The sequence below is a fragment of the Capra hircus genome, chromosome 5 (assembly GCF_001704415.2).
Source record: "Capra hircus breed San Clemente chromosome 5, ASM170441v1, whole genome shotgun sequence".
Lineage (NCBI taxonomy): Eukaryota > Metazoa > Chordata > Mammalia > Artiodactyla > Bovidae > Capra > Capra hircus.
In genome coordinates, this window is record NC_030812.1 from 10,912,900 (window position 1) to 10,930,399 (window position 17,500).

The window sequence follows — 17,500 nt, forward strand, 5'->3', positions numbered from 1 at the left end:
AAATAGTATTTATCCCAAAGTTAAACTATGGTTTTCCTGTTACATAACCAAACATATGATTTCAAGCTAAAGAAATTTTATAAATATATGGAAAATTATACCCAAGATGCCATTAAAAGACTCTTTGTTTGGGGCTCAGTAATTCTAGACTTAAGAATAAATTCATGTGTTACTATATCAAAGAGTTCACAAGAACACCAAAAGAAAAGATTTTCTTATTTAAATAGGATGTTCTCTTTAAAATTGCAAAGTAAAAATATTTATTAAATGATTTTACATTTTTCTCTTATCTAATACTTTTCCCATAATGCTACATTCTTTTGTAGTCTTTTGGCTCATTTATTTCCCCAGAGTGATGTTGACATGCATCTGCTCAAATTAATTAACAGTGTATCTCAGTAGACTCATTTAGCCTGAATAAAAAGTTCAAATGCTAATTTGTGGGCCAGTGTAGCTTCCTTCAACCAAAGTATAACACCTTGTATGCTTCACACCAACAGAGGCAGAAGAGTTGTACACCTTCTTTCTTGTTTTTGTCTTTTTAAATGACATTTTGGTTTGGACCGTAAAGAATCTGCCTGCAATACAGGAGACCCAGGCTCAATCCCTGTGTTGTTAAACATATCTCTGAATATCACTATCAGTTTCCTACCATTAACATCCACTGATGACTTCTGGAAACTGTCACAGGAAGGGCAATTAACATGGTCTTCAGTGGTGCTCTGGAGAAGGCAATGGCACCCTACTCCAGTACACTTGCCTGGAGAATCCCACGGACGGAGGAGCCTGGTAGGCTGCAGTCCATGGGATCGCTGAGGGTCGGACACGACTGAGCGACTTCACTTCACTAGGCTCAATCCCTGGGTCAGGAAGATCCTCTGGAGAAGGGAATGGCTACCCACTCCAGGATTCTTGCCTGGAAAACTCCACGGACAGAAGAGCTTGGCAGGCTACAGTCCATGGGCTGCAAAGAGTCAGACACGACTGCAGTGACGGTCACTCTCACTTATGGGGCTATACTTGCAATCATGAGACGTACAGGTACCAGAGACTGGAAAAGCACCGACATCTCTCCCTTTTTTAAGAAACATAACTGTGCATGTGTGAGAGACAGAGAGAGGAGAGAGAATTCTTTAGCATTGCATTAAGAATTATACGTGAAAAGCAATGTGTACTCATATATTAGTTACAAGTATTGCCATGACCTCACAATTTGATTGTTCTTATAAAATATGAGCAGAGAATCTTATGTATTTTGAAAAGAACTAGAGTTATCCGAACACTTATTTATGCCTTAAATAAAAACTGAGCTGACTTATTTTTGTCAGGCAGAAAACTGGGCTCTCTCTCAGAGAAGACTTTTTCAGATCTTAAATGTATAGCTCTAAATATTTTAGCTTGTCTTAAAAGTGTCAACAATTTGCCTTTACTACTTTTAAACATCATACAACCTTATATTTGTAAGCAACAGAAAGCATAGGCTGGGAGAAGACAGCCATATTTGGAATCTCAGAGACCTAAGTTAACTTTCATCTCTAGTACTGGTGCCTCAATTCTATCATTACAAAAATGATTTCATGGTGACTATAGAGTTTAAAGTTTATAAAATTTAACACAATATTTCTGTCTAAAATTTAATTAGTTGAGATTTCTGATCATGAAGAATATACATTCACAAACCATCTTTTATGCCAAAGACATTCTGCACAAATTATAAAAAATGAGTTTTGATTCTAAAACTGAAAAGCTAATTGCTGATTTCTAGTCACATTTTACAAATATACAACTAAACTCATAATTTATTAAAACTTTCATATGAGGCTTACCTCAGGGATGAGGCTGTGTATAGGAAAGACATGGCTTTATAAAGTGTGAGTCAGGAGAAAATCAGAGTGTAGAGACATTGCTGCAGGGGTTCCCAAACCTATGTAGATAAAAGGTTTGGCTTCTATTGGTGATTAATTTTTGTATTCTCTGGAGAATTTACTGACATAGTTTCAAAAACCACTTTGTCCTAATTACAACAGAGTTCTGATGGAACTAGTATCAGATGCAAGCCTTTAACTTTTGTTTTCTAGGCTGTGTGTATATATATATGTGTGTGTGTGTGTCCTAGGCTGTGTGTATATATACACACACATATATACACATACATACATATATATATGAAACAGCACCTATTTTCGCTGCATGGTTTGGTTAAAGTCAAAGTGTCTGTCTTTAGATACTTATTTACTTCATCAAAGGTAGAGTTTGTATATACTGATAGTTATTCTTCATCGAATAACTCAAAAGTTAACACAAACACGAAATTAGATGACATCTGTACAATGATTGATATATTTTAGGTGCTTTGTCATTGTACAGATGTCATTTAATTTTGTATTTGCATTAATTTTTGAGATAGTTATTAGGAGATAATACATGGAGTTCAAGGAAAAGAGAATACAGCGTGTGGAGAAAATCAAGGATGATTCATGGGGGAAGTAAGATAAAACAGATGTAGAGTTCATCTTACAGATGTAAGAGGGAACCAGGGGCTTGCTGATAAAGAGAAGCAACCCACAGAGTTTGGAATAGGCACTCATTGTGTTGAATATCATCACGTCATCGGTCTGAAAAAGTTCCAGGTGGGTACTTTAAAATAACTAAAAATAATAAATACGGTCATACATTAAAGCTTAAAGAAAAACAATTTTTTAAAATATCTACTCTTCTTCCAGTTGCATGTTTATAAGTTAAAAAGCAATAACTTTGATAAAAATAATTGCAATAATAATTCAGGAATTGTGAGTATAGCTCAGCATCTTTTATTTTAAAAAAGCTGTTATACAACTAGTGACAATAATTCAGGAATTGTGAGTACAGTTCAACATCTTCTATAAAAACCTAGCTGTTATATATCTACAATCAAGATATGAAAAGCATGAATGCATTTTAAAATCAACAATTATCCCATTTAAAACTCTGCTCTCAGTGTTACTCTAAAATACATAGTTAAAAGCTCAGATAAATGTTTTGAAAAGCTTTACAAGAAGAGGCCCCTAAAATCCAGAGAGTATTATAGTGTGAAGATTAACTGAAAAGTTTAATATACCACACAGATATATAAACCAGTGGTTAATTTCAGATATTTTCTGATCATAAAATTATAACTTAAGTAAGAGATGACTGTCAGCATATAAAACAAAAATAATTCAAGAATGTTAGTGCACTCTTTTTACTGTCCATGGATAATTTTATCCTACAGATAATTATAGAAACAATACTATTAGAGAAAAAATTTAAAACTCTTCTGTAGTTAGAACTAAAAGTGATGGCTGAAAATAATCCATTGAGGAATATTTCAAAGTGAATAGCCATTTCAGGGGCTTCCCTGGTGGCTCAGATTGTAAAGAATCTGCCTGCAATGCAGGAGACCTGGGTTCGATCCCTGGGTCAGGGAAGATTCCCTGGAGAAAGAAATGGCTGCCCACTCCAGCATTCTTGCCTGGAGAATTCCATGGATAGAGGAGCCTGGTGGGCTACAGTCTGTGACCCCGTGTCTGCAAAGAGTCGGACATGACTGAGCAACGAACACTTCACTTCATACTTTATAACCATTTCATAAGAGAGTTAGTGTTGACTGAACAATAGCCACTGACTCTGGAGAATTCCAATACGCTAACATAAATTCAGGGTATCAGGCAAGGAGAGAAATTTTTATAAGTCACTGTTCATCACAATGGACAATGAATATTGTCTACACAGAGAAGACAAGGTTTCCATTTTTAGTCTTTTTTAGGTGTGAATATCTTTATCTTATCCTCTTTTCTATACATGTACTCATTTTAATTTTAAAGTTTAACAAAGAACCCGGTCATCTATTCCTTTCCACACATACCAATTTGCTTATGAGTTACTTTTATCTTTTTATCCTCTACCTCCTCTGAGGTGTCATACCTTGGGTACCTTCTTCTCCCAGGGTCTCAACTGGATCCTTCTGCATGATGACTTTCAAATATTATATATCATTAAAATGCCTTTAATATATTTACAACCTCTACTGCCTTAGATTTTTGCTTCTTAAGTAGTCTAACCTCACTGCTTCCACTTGGTTTAATTTGTTCATTGCAATCTGACTTTATTTCTAATGAACTAAATTCAATGATCCTTTTAGTCTACTTCTAATAATCTGTTGTTGATACAATTGATTGATCCTTTCTTTAAACTGTCCACTCTTGCCTTCTATAATAACACATTCTTCAGTCACTATTCATTAATTTTTTTCTACTTAACAGATATTAAACCATTATCATTTGGCAGACATTATTGTAGATGCCAAAGTATAAACTGTAGTAAGGTGTGGTCCTTGTAACTTTGAGGAGGGGAAAAAAAAGCACACAAATAATTGTCATAAAATGTGATAAATGCTGTAGTAGAGATATTTACATTATAATACTGTATCAGGGAAGAGGAATCATTTTTAAAATTTTTAATATAAATCACTGCTTCAATTCCACTATATAAAATCAACAAAAGTTACTCAATATAAAGCTCATCCTTTAAATAGAAATAATGGCTTCTAAAGAGTTCTGTGTGAATGACATAAAAATTACTCATTCATTTTGCAAAATAGATGAGTATGAAAAATGATTATTTTGAATGATATTGGTTTGATTAACATTGTAAACAGAAAAGACTCACCTTCATTTAAAACTTATGAAATTAATCATTATTCAAATGGCACTTCAGAGGTGGTATATTAAACTGGAAAAAAAAAAAACCCTCAAACATATAGTCTTTTAAAGCTGAAGGGATCTTAGAGACCATTTAGCCCCAGCCTATTATTTTATAGGATTTCCCTGGTGACTCAGCGTTAATCCACCTGCAATGTGTTGCAGGTTTGATCCTGGGTCAGAGAATATCCTAGGAAAGAGAAATGACAACCCACTTCAGTAGTCTTGCCTGGGAAATCCCATGGACAGAGGAGCCTAGTGGGTTACAGTCCATGGAGTCACACAAGAGTTAGTCACAGCTTTGTGAGGAAACCACCACCATTATTTTGTAAAGAAAGAACTGATCTCTGGAAGGTACTTGCTCCACATTACACAGATTTTAGGGACATAATTGAATTAGAACTCAGGATGGTCTTTTCTAAATGATCTTTCTAAAACAGGAAAATTGAGCACAATAGTAACTCTACATCATGAAATGCACACATCTCTTTTTGAAAGTATTTACAATAAAGTAAAGATGTGCTGTGAAAGTGCTGCACTCAATATGCCAGCAAATTTGAAAAACTTAGCAGTGGCCACAGAACTGAAAAAGGTCAGTTTTCATTCCTATCCCAAAGAAAGGCAAATGCCAAAAAATGCTTAAACTACCACACAATTGCACTCATCTCACACGCTAGTAAAGTAATGCTCAAAATTCTCCAAGCCAGGCTTCAGCAATACATGAAATGCAAACTGCCAGATGTTAAAGCTGGTTTTAGAAAAGGCAGAGGAACCAGACATCAAATTGCCAACATCCGCTGGATCAATGAAAAAGCAAGAGAGTTCCAGAAAAACATCTATTTCTGCTTGATTGACTATGCCAAAGCCTTTGACTATGTGGATCACAATAAACTGTGGAACATTCTTCAAGAGATGGGAATACCAGACCACCTAACCTGCCTCTTGAGAAACCTATATGCAGGTCAGGAAGCAAAAGTTAGACGTGGACATGAAACAACAGACTGGTTCCAAATAGGAAAAGGAGTATGTCAAGGCTGTATATTGTCACCCTGCTTATTTAACTTATATGCAGAGTACATCACGAGAAACTCTGGGCTGGAAGAACCACAAGCTGGAATCAAGATTTCCGGGAGAAATATCAATAACCTCAGATATGCAAATGACACCACCCTTATGGCAGGAAGTGAAGAGGAACTAAAAAACCTCTTGATGAAAGTAAAAGAGGAGAGTGAAAAAGTCAGCTTAAAACTCAACATTCAGAAAACGAAGATCATGGCATCTGGTCCCATCACTTCGTGGGAAACAAATGGGGAAACAGTGGAAACAGTGTCAGACTTTATTTTGGGGGGCTCCAAAATCACTGCAGATGGTGATTGCAGCCATGAAATTAAAAGACCACTTACTCCTTGGAAGGAAAGTTATGACCAACCTAGATAGCATGTTGAAAAGCAGAGACATTACTTTGCTAACAAAGGTCCGTCTAGACAAGGGTATGGTTTTTCCAGTGGTCATGTATGGATGTGATAGTTGGACTGTGAAGAAAGCTGAGCACTGAAGAATTGATGCTTTTGAACTGTGGTGTTGGAGAAGACTCTTGAGAGTCCCTTGGACTGCAAGGAAATCCAACCAGTCCATTCTGAAGGAGATCAGCCCTGGGATATCTTTGGAAGGAATGATGCTGAAGCTGAAACTCCAGTACTTTGGCCACCTCATGCAAAGAGTTGACTCATTGGAAAAGACTCTGATGCTGGGAAGGATTAGGGGCAGGAGGAAAAGGGGATGACAGAGGATGAGATGGCTGGATGGCATCACCGACTCAATGGACGTGAGTTTGAGTGAACTCCAGGAGTTGGTGATGGACATGGAGGCCAGGCGTGCTGTGATTTTGGGGGTCGCAAAGATTCGGGCACGACTGACTGAACTGAAGTGAACTGAAAGTAAAATATTTTAAAGAGTATCACATGTGTTTTTGAAGCCCCTCCCCCACAATTATAAAATGATAGACCAACTCCTAAACACAGTGTTAAACTCCCAGGAATGATTAAATTGATGTTACTTAACATAACTGAAACTGGGTTGCCCTAAGAAACAAGAATGAGAAAATTAGATTCCTAAAAATGTCTTTCATATAAAAGATTATGAGCTGTGTCTCAGAAACTGACACAGGCAATGCAACAAATATTTATTTTACCTGTCATCTGGTCAGTTTATTTTAGGACAAATCTGAAACTATTCCCTCTTTTTTTTTAACTAGTTGCCGAAGGCTGACTTGCATATGGTGTCCTCAATCCTGTCATATATATATGTTTCAGGGAAATCACATCTTCTCTGTGGAGAGAGTTAGGATTTAAAGTCAGCTCATAAGGCAAAACTGAAGTGACTTAGCAGCAGCAGCAGCATAAGGCAAAAACTGATTTATTCAAAACCACTGTAGACAGTACCTCAGGGAAGCATCACACTGGAGATCAACATCCTACAACCCAGTAAGTGCACTCCAGGCAGTTCTCCTCCCAACTTAGAACATATGACTCCCACTGGGGAAGAGCACCACATGCATGAGCTGCTCTGCTATGGGGTTTTATGGAATGAAAAGTACAATGTGCACTTTTTGATGGATGAGAAGTATCTTTTAAAAGAGGGATTGCATTCAGCCTCACAAGGTGCTCACACTATAAGAAGCACGGGAGCTACTCTTGACCTTGTTTAGGTTTCCCGTATGACAGTCACTTGGGGGATATGCTCATTGCATAGCATCTTCTGTAACATTTACATCTTTATTTGTCTCCCTTTCTGCTGTTGCAGTACATGAATGGTTGAATTTACCTGATACATGTGCAATGGTGCCATCTCACTTAATATACACTTTGCTCATATATATGTGTGTGTACTTACTCTGATAGATATATTATACTATGTATACCATGCATGTATTATGTATATGTATACTATGTATATATGTATATTATGTATATGTATACTCCCCTGGTGGCTCAGACGGTAGAGCGTCTGCCTGCAATGCGAAAGACCCGGGTTTGATTCCTGGGTCAGGAAGATCCCCTGGAGCAGGAAATGGCAATCCACTCCAGCACTCTTGCCTGGAAAAGCCCATGGACAGAGGACAGGGCTACAGTCCATGGGGTTGCAAAGAGTCGGACACAACTGAGCGACTTCACTTTTCTTTCATACTATGTATATGCATACCATTACTCAACTATACGCATGTATGTAGTACAAAAAAATGTTTTAATGATTTGTTTCAGAAAGATGCTGAGTTTTGTTAAAATTCTAATAATAAAATTTCTAAAATATGTAACTATTACATAATAACAAATTTGTCTGGTCTTTTGTCCAACCCTCCTAAGAGGAAGCTTCTAAAATTTTGGAATGTGCCCAGTGATGAGTCTCTTTATTATTCATGGTGGGTCCCAGGGAGCACCCCTGAGTTTATGCTAATGAGGTGACTCAAGAGAGGCCTTCTGGTAGTTTCAGGGTCAGAGCAATCCAGAAAGATTAATCATGTGATTGATTAGAAGGTTGGGGCTTTGAACCAGGTGCTGTTAGCCTGACCTCCAATGAGCAGACGAGACTGTAGATCAAGTTCAATCACTCTGCCAATGATTCAATTAATCATACCTGTATTATAAAACCCCAATAAAAATTCTGGACGTCTGAAGCCTTAAGAACTTCCTGATTGGTGATACACATTGTGTTGAAAGGATGATTATCCTCAGAACGCAGATTTACAGCTGGGAACCTCCCAGGTCTCATTCTAGTGTCTCTACTTTTGGCTAGTCCCGATTTGTATCCTTTGCAGTGAAACTTAAGTTAAATACAAGTATAGTAGCTTCCTGAGTTCTTTGATGTGTTCTAGTGAATTATTGAAACTGAGAAGGTAGAGGGGACCCTCAAATTTAGAGACAGTTGGTCTGATGTGTGGGAGGATTGGGAACCCCAGAGCTCGTCAAGGGTGTCTGCAGTATGAGAGTCTTGTGGAGGTTTATGTCCTCAACTATGAGGTCTGCGCTAATGCTAGCTAGTTGGTGTCAACTGCGCTACAGTAACTTTGCCTTAAATGTGACCAGCACCATGTCTGAAGGTAGAGTGAGTTGTCTGTTTATTATGTAACTCATCTAATTTTCCTCAAGAAGCTACACACATTAGGTGATAGATAAGAAGTGAACTTAAGCCCATCTGATAATGTAAACTGTCCCTAGTTGAGGGAATCTCATCTCAGAGTAACTAATAAGAAGCCCATTACGGTCAAAACATCCCTCTGCCTTTTTTGCCACTCTTTTACCTTCCATATGTGGGCTGCTCAATTCTTGTCTATTCTTTCTTTCATTTTCCCTCTTGTTAGACAGGGTCATGCTTTATCTCATTCTCTACATCATCACTCAGTGTCAGAGGTCAGAAGGTACCAACAAAACTATGGCTTGATGGGAAAATAACTTTTTTCAAAACATTATTTTTATTAAATAAGGATATAGATTTTAAATTATTTAAAATAATAAAATATGTGTAGCCAAAAATAGAGAACCACTGTTTAAAGTAAAACTGAATTAGGTATTTTTATACTTTTCTTAATAAGGATATTCAAATAGAACTGTTTAAAACAAAGCAATATTTGAAGTATTTACTTCAGTCACCAATATGTATTTATCTTGAATCATGCTTTTTCATTAATACTACTGGAAATTTACTTACATGGTATCACAATTTGCATAAATGATGTCATCTTTCTTTGCTTCAGTTCTTCAGGTTTATTCAGGTCAGAGCGAAACAATATACAAGCTCACAATAATATTATATGGACTAAAAGTATGCACTGGTGACTATAGAGTTGTTATGTTCTTTTATCTTTAATAACCAAACTATATGATAAATACCTAGAAGGTTTTCCTAGATTTGAAAGAACTTTGGACCTTATTTATTCACTATGTTGTACAAGTGAAAAATTACAAAGATGTTTTAAGATTAGCATTGTAGGCAAATTTTATCTCTCCTAGCAAAAAAGTAAACTACATCTACTCTAAAACAAATTAAAAGTATAAATAAGCAAAAACAAAATAAAAATTGTCTAAAAATTTTGAAAATCTTACCCAAAAATTCTTTAGTATTTTGTGACATGTAAAATCACTTAAAACCTTAGTGGTTTGGAAAGAAAGAAAACTGGTTACAATATCTTTCGGGGCATACTTGCATAATTTTTTAAATACATTCACTCAAAAAAATTATAACAGTAGGATTGCATTGTACATGGAACACTGTACCCTACATGTTTAATTTAATATCAAATAATAAACACTGTACCCTACACGTTTAATTTAATATCAAATAATAAACATAAAAAAGTTCAGAACACTTTCATTATAGAATTAAGGAGCAATGAAATAACACCAATCAGTAGCTTTCACCAGCCCTTAATAAAAACGACAATTGCACAAAAACTCTATATTCTATTTTACTTAATATGCAAACACTATATGAGCACTATCATTATTTCTTTTATTGATTTTTTTTAATAGGTCAGGTGTGGTAAGTCAATTACTCAAGGTTACAGAACTGATAATAGTTTGTATAGGTGGTGAAGTCAAGCCTACCTGCAATCTAACTGCAAGTTTAAGTACAGTTCAGTTCAATCTCTAAGTCGTGTCTGACTCTTTGCAACCCCATGGACTGCAGCATGCCAGGCCTCCCTGTCCATCACCAACTCCTGGAGTTCACTCAACTCATGTCCACTGAGTCAGTGATGCCATCCAACCATCTTATTCTCTGTCATCCCCTTCTCTTTCCACCTTCAATCTTTCCCAGCATCAGGGTCTTTTCTAATGAGTCAGTTCTTTGCATCAGGTGGCCAAAGTATTGGAGTTTCAGCTTCAGCATCAGTCCTTCCAAAGAATATTCAGGACTGATTTCCTTTAGGATGGACTGGTTGGATCTCCTTGCAGTCCAAGGGACTCTTAAGGGTCTTCTCCAACACTACAGTTCAAAAGCATCAATTCTTCTGCACTCAGCTTTCTATATAGTCTAATTCTCACATCCATACATGACTACTGGATAAACCACAGCCTTGACTAGAGAGACCTTTGTTGGCAAAGTAATGTTTCTGCTTTCTAATATGCTATCTAGGTTGGTTATAACTTTTCTTCCACGGAGCAAGCATCTTTTAATTTCTTGGCTGCAGTCACCATCTGCAGTGATTTTAAAGCCCAGGAAAATAAAGTCTCTCACTGTTGCCATTATTTCCCTAACAATTTGCCATGAAGTGATGGGACCAGATGCCATAATCTTAGTTTTCTTAATGTTGAGTTTGAAGCCAATTTTTTCACTCTCCACTTTCACTTTCATCAAGAAGCTCTTTAGTTCTTCTTCACTTTCTATCATAAGGGTGGTGTCATCTGCATATCTGAGGTTTATTGATATTTCTGCTGGCAATCTTGATTCCAGCTTGTGCTTCATCCAGCCTGGCATTTTACATGATGTACTCTGCATATAAGCTAAATAAGCAGGGTGACAATATGCAGCCTTGATGTACTCCTTTCCCAATTTGGAACCAGTCTGTTGTTCCATGTCCAGTTCTAACCGTTGCTTCTTGACCTTCATACAGATTTCTCAGGAGGCAGGTCAGGTGGTCTGGTATTCCCATCTTTTGAAGAATTTCCTACAGTTTGTTGTGATCCACACAGTCAAAGGTTTTGCTGTAGCCAATAAAGCAGAAGTAGATGTTTTTCTGGAACTCTCTTGCTTTTTTGATGATACAACAGATGTTGGCAATTTGATCTCTGGTTCTTCTGTCTTTTCTAAATTCAGCTTGAAAATCTGGAAGTTCATGGTTCAGGTACTGTTGAAGCCTGGCTTGGAGAATTTTCAGCATTACCTTGCTAAGACCCAATGCAACCAAATAAATACATATTTTTAAAACTCTATTGCATTTATATATTTTAATGACAAACTATCAGAAAGACAAATTAAGAAAATAATCCCATTGACAATTGCCTCAAAAATAATAAAACATCTACTAATAAAATTAATGAAGGATCTGAAAAGACTTGTACACTGAAAACTATAAGACATTGATAAAAGAATAAAGGAAATATATTCCTTTTTCATTAATTAGGAGAATTAATATTACTAAAAGGCTTCCCAGGTGGCACTAGTGGTAAAGAGTCCATCAGCCAATCCAGGAGACATAAGAGATGCGAGTTCCATCTCAGGGTTGGGAAGATCCCCTAGAGGAGGAAATGGCAACCTACTCCAGCATTCTTGCTGGGAGAATACCCTGGACAGAGGAGCCTGGCGGGCCACGGTCCATAGGGTTTCAAAGAGTCCAACACAATGAGGGTCTGAGCACACATGTACAATATTGCTAAAACCCAAGCAATCTACAGATTCAATGCAATAAAAATTCCAATAGCATACTTCACAGAACAAATTTCTAAAATTTTAATTTGAGACCACAAGAGATCTGAATTGCCAAAACAATTCTGTGAAAGAAGGACATAGCTAGAGGTATCACACTCTTTGATTAGCTTCATAAGTGACAAATAGATTCAAGGGCTTAGATCTGATAGACAGTGTCTGAAGAACGAGAGACGGAGGCTCGTGACACTGCAAAGGAGGCATTCATCCAAACCACTCCCAAGAAAAAGAATTGCAAAAAGGCAACATGGCTGTGTGAAGAGCCCTTACAAGTAGCTGAGAAAAGGAAAGTGAAAAGCAAGGGAGAAAAAAAAAAAAACAGATACATCCATCTGAATGCAGAGTTCCAAAGAATAGCAAGGAGAGAGAAGAAAGCCTTGCTAAGAGAAAAATGCAAAGAAATAGAGGAAAACAATAGAATGGAAAACACTAAAGATCTCTTCAAGAAAATTAGAGATACCAAGGGAACATTTGTGTAAAAATGGGCACAATAAAGGGTAGAAGTGGTATAAAGCAGACAGAAGCAGAAGATATTAAGCAGAGGTGGCTAAAATACACAGAGGAACTATAAAAAGAAAAATCTTTATGACCCAGATAACCACAATGGTGTGATCACTCACCTAGAGCCAGACATCTTGGAGTGTGAAGTTAAGTGGGCCTTAGGAAGGATCACTATGAACAAAGCTAGTTGAGGTGATGGAATTCCAGTTGAGCTATTTCAAATCCTAAAAGATGATGCTGTGAAAGTGCTGTACTCAATATGCCAGCAAATATGGAAAACCCAGCAATGGCCACTGGACTGGAAAACGTTAGTTTTCACTCCAACCCCAAAGAAAGACAATGCCAAAGAATGTTCGAAATACTGCACAATTGCATTCATCTCACATGTTAGCAAAATTATGCACAAAATTCTCCAAGCTAGGCTTTAACAGTACATGAACCAAAAATGTTAAAGCCGGATTTAGAAAAGGTAGAGGAACCAGAGATCAAAATGCCAACATCCACCAGATCATAGAAAAAGCAAGACAATTTCAGAAGAGCATCTACTTCTGCTTCATTGACTATGCTAAAGCCTTTGACTGTGTGGATCACAACAAACTCTGGAAAATTATTAAAGAAATGGGAATATCAGACTTACCTGCCTCCTGAGAAACCTGTATGCAGGTCAACAAGCAACAGTTAGAACCAGACATGGAACAATGGACTGGTTCCAAATTGGGAAAGCAGTATATCAAGGCTGTATATTGTCACCCTGCTTATTTAACTAATATGCAAAGTACATCATGCAAAACACCAGTCTGGATGAAGCACAAGCTGGAATTAAGATTGCTGGGAGAAATATCAATAACCTCAGATATACAAATGATGCCACCTTTATGGCAGAAAGTGAAGAGGAACTAAAGAACATCTTAAAAGAGGAGAGTGAAGAAGTTGGCTTAAAACTCAACATTTAAAAAACAACAATTATGGCATCCAACCCTATCACTTCATGTCAAATAGGTGGGAAATAATGGAAACAGTGACAGACTTTAATTTTCTTGGGATCCAAAATCACTGCTGATGGTGACTGAAGTCATGAAAGTAAAAGACATTTACTCCTTGGAAGAAAAGCTGTGACAAACCTAGACAGCACATTAAAAAGCAGAAACATTTCTTTGCTGACAAAGGTCCACACAGTCAAAGCTATGGTTTTTCCAGCAGCCATGTATGGATGTGAGGATTGGACTATAAAAAAGGCTGAACTCCAAAGAATTAATGCTTTTGAACTGTGGTGTTGGAGAGAGTCCCTTGGACTGCAAGAAGTTGAAACCCAGTCCATCCTAAAGAAAATCACTCCTGAATATTCATTAGAAGGACTGATGCTGAAGGTGAAGCTCCAATACTTTGGCCACTTGATGCACAAAACAGACTCATTAGAAAAGGCCCTGATGCTGAGGAAGATTGAAGGCAGGAGGAGAAGGGGATGATAGAGTACGAGATGGTTGGCTGACATCACTGACTCAATGGACATGAGTTTAAGCAAGCTCTGGGAGATGTCAAAGGACAGGGAAGCCTAGCTTGCTGCAATCCATGGGGTCTCAAAGGGTCAGACACCGCTGAGCAACTGAACAACAACAACAATTACAAAGCTACAGTAGTCAAAACAATATGGTACTGGCACAAAAAACAGACACACAGGTCAACAGAACAGAACTGAAGGTCCCCAAATAAATGCATACATATATGAACAACAATTTATGACAAAGGACCAAAGAGCATACAATGGAGAAAAGACAGTCTCTTCAATAAATGGTGTTGGGAAAACTGGACAACCACATGCAAAAGAACGAAACTAGACCACTATGTTACACAATACACAAAGATTAACTCAAAATTAATTGAAGACCTGAATATAAGACCTAAGCCATAAATTTCTTAGAATAAAATGTAGATAGTGCTCACATTGACATTGGATTTAGTGATGTTTTGTGGATCTGATTCCAAATGAAAACAGATGAAAAAATAAACAAAGGGGACTACATCAGACTTAAAAGCTTTGCATATCTAGAAAACCATAATCAAAATGAAAAGGCAACTTACTGAATGGAAAAGATATTTTAAAATCATATATCCAAATTTCGTGAGGCAACTGAGTTGTCAACCTGCAATGTGGGATATCTGGGTTTGATCCCTGGGTTGGGAAGATCCCTTGAAGGAGGGCATGGCAACCCTCTCCAGTATCCTTGTCTGGAGAATGCCTATGGACAGAGAAGCCTGGTAGGCCACAGTTCATGGGGCTGCAGAGTCGTATAGGACTGAGCGACACAGCACAGGTGTAACTCCAGCTATATTGGCTGTACTATGTCTAAAATGGTTCCTGTGCTATTTTACATGTGAGAAATTTCAACCATAAAATCTCTATTCATGTACATATAAAAAATTTCAAAATACAGTGAAATTGAAAGAAAAATTTTCTTTCATTAACAAATTTCTATAGCATCAGTTCTTTAGTCTATTGGTAATTCAGATGAACTTTGTTATTAGGTGGAACTGTAATTCATCCACAGTTCATAAGAGAAAGCCCTTCTTTACAGTGGTTTCCCAGCTAATAAATAGAAGAGGAAGTATAAAGTTACTGTTTCGTAACTGCCAAAGAAAATCATGACACTCAAGGACCATGGATCCGTGAATGCTAAAGAATCTGGGTAACTATTCTAGAATCAAAGAGACTAAAAGACAAAAATACAATGTGTCATACTTGATTCTTCTTCAAAACAAAAAGTCATAAAGGATATTTCTGGAACAGCTGGAAAAATGTGAATATGAACTGTGTATCAGGTGATAGTGTTAATATTCTTATACCTGATATGATGGTGGTTATAGAAGAGAATATTTACTCTTAGGACCTCATGCTGAATTGCAATGAATGCATACAACTTACTTTGAGATTGTTCAGAAAAAGGAAAAATAGACATAATATGACCAAATATTGCACAAAGAAACAATATTGAATCAAGATATGGTAATTCAAATCTTCATTATACTATTCTTTCAATTTCACTGTATTTTGCAATTTTTCATAACAAAAAGTTGAAATATAAGTGCCAAAACTTGAATGGCCTAAAATGGGCATAATGACAATACATAATATAATATTTGTATTCAATTTTAAAATGTTAATGAAAATTAATTGCTAACCTTTGTGGAATACAACACCCTATTTGAGATTTCTCTATCTTGGCACTAGTGACGTTTTAGATAGCTTTGTTGTGAGCAACAGTTCTGTGCATTGTAGAATGTTTAAAAATATTTCCAGCAAACAAAAAATATAATAAAAAATAAAAATAAAAATATTTCAGCTTGTGTCCACTACATGCTTGGATATTGTCCTTTTACCCTTCACCCCCCCAAAAAATCCCTCAAACTGTCTATAAAAATTGTCATATGTTCCCTGGGGGAGCAAAATTTTCTCTGGTTGGGATGCTGTGCTTTACATGATAAATTTTTTTTTTTTAATTTTGGGCCATTACTCCAAATTGCTATTTTTCAGATATTGAGAAAATAAAAATTAATTAATTTTTAGTATAAACTTTGTTAAAATCTAACTCCTCCCATTAAACACACTCAAAGTATATGTCTCTACTCTGATACTTGTGGATAAAAATGGTTGAATGGATTGCTAAAAAAGAGTATTTTTAAACATCCAGTTTTAAAATGCTTTTATGATAAAGCCTCTGGCAAATTTTTTTAAATAAAATCTTGCCTTTTCCCACAACATTATTCTGAATAGAGATAAAACAAAAATTTTTTGGCCTGGTAGCTTAAAGCTTGCTGCTTCTAGTAAGAGATATTACAATTATAATTTGGACCATGGCATATTAACTAGGAAAAAGATACAGGCATTTGGAACAAAAATTGCCACCAGAACTGTGTATAATAAGCTTTTAAAAAGATTGCATATTATTAATACATACAACTACTTGGATGAATCTCTATACGTATTAGGTTGAATGAAAGCAGGTATTCTCACAAGGTTAAATTATGTATGACTCCATTTATGTGATATTCCTGAAGGATAAAAGTAAACCTATAATGATGGAGAACAGGTCAAATTGCCAGGGGACAGAGACAGAGGGAGAGTAGGATGACTTAGTGATAGCAAGAGGGGTATTTTCCAAGAGATGGGACAGTTCTGTACCTGAACTGCAGTGGTGGTTACATGAATCTATGTGCATGTTAAAATTCACAGAACTGTACACAAAAAGTCAGTTTTACTACTGTTAATTTATAAAACATAATAAGAATTTTCTTATAATCTTAATTATAATCACATAAAAAATTCAATGCTTAATAAAGCATTTTCTTTTTCTAGAAAAGCCTTTTAGTTGCTTAATAATAAGGGTGAGTTATTAACACATTATATGTAAAGAAAACACTTAGGGAAAATTAACAAGAATTCATAACCTAAATTCAAAAACACTTATAAAATATATAATAGAAACTAACGTAACCTGGTTGACATCATAAGAAGCCATCAGTAAGCCTGATTGACTAATGTATTAAGTAAATTAATGAAAAGTTTAATTAAATATCATACTCCAAATGTCAAATACGAGTATCTAGATTATCAGATCGGGTTGCATATTGATGAGAAGAAATAACACAGATGTTCTAGTGTTCTAGTGGTACTGCTAAGTTGCTTTCAGTCATATCAGACTCTCTGTGACGTCATGTAGGCCGCCAGGCCCCTCTGTTCATGGAGTTCTCCAGGCAAGAATATTGGAGTGAGCTGCCATTGCCTTCTCCAGGGGATCTTCCTGACTCAGGGATCAAACCCGTATCTCGCGTCTCCCACCTTTGCAGGCAGGTTCTTTGCCACTAGT

General features: G+C 36.5%; 1 protein-coding gene across 5 annotated transcripts in view; it reads right to left on the minus strand.

Moving 5' to 3' along the window:
• Positions 1-17,500, minus strand: part of PPFIA2 (PTPRF interacting protein alpha 2) — a 523,670-nt gene that overhangs the window by 304,978 nt on the left and 201,192 nt on the right. The gene's annotated exons all lie outside the window — the stretch shown is intronic.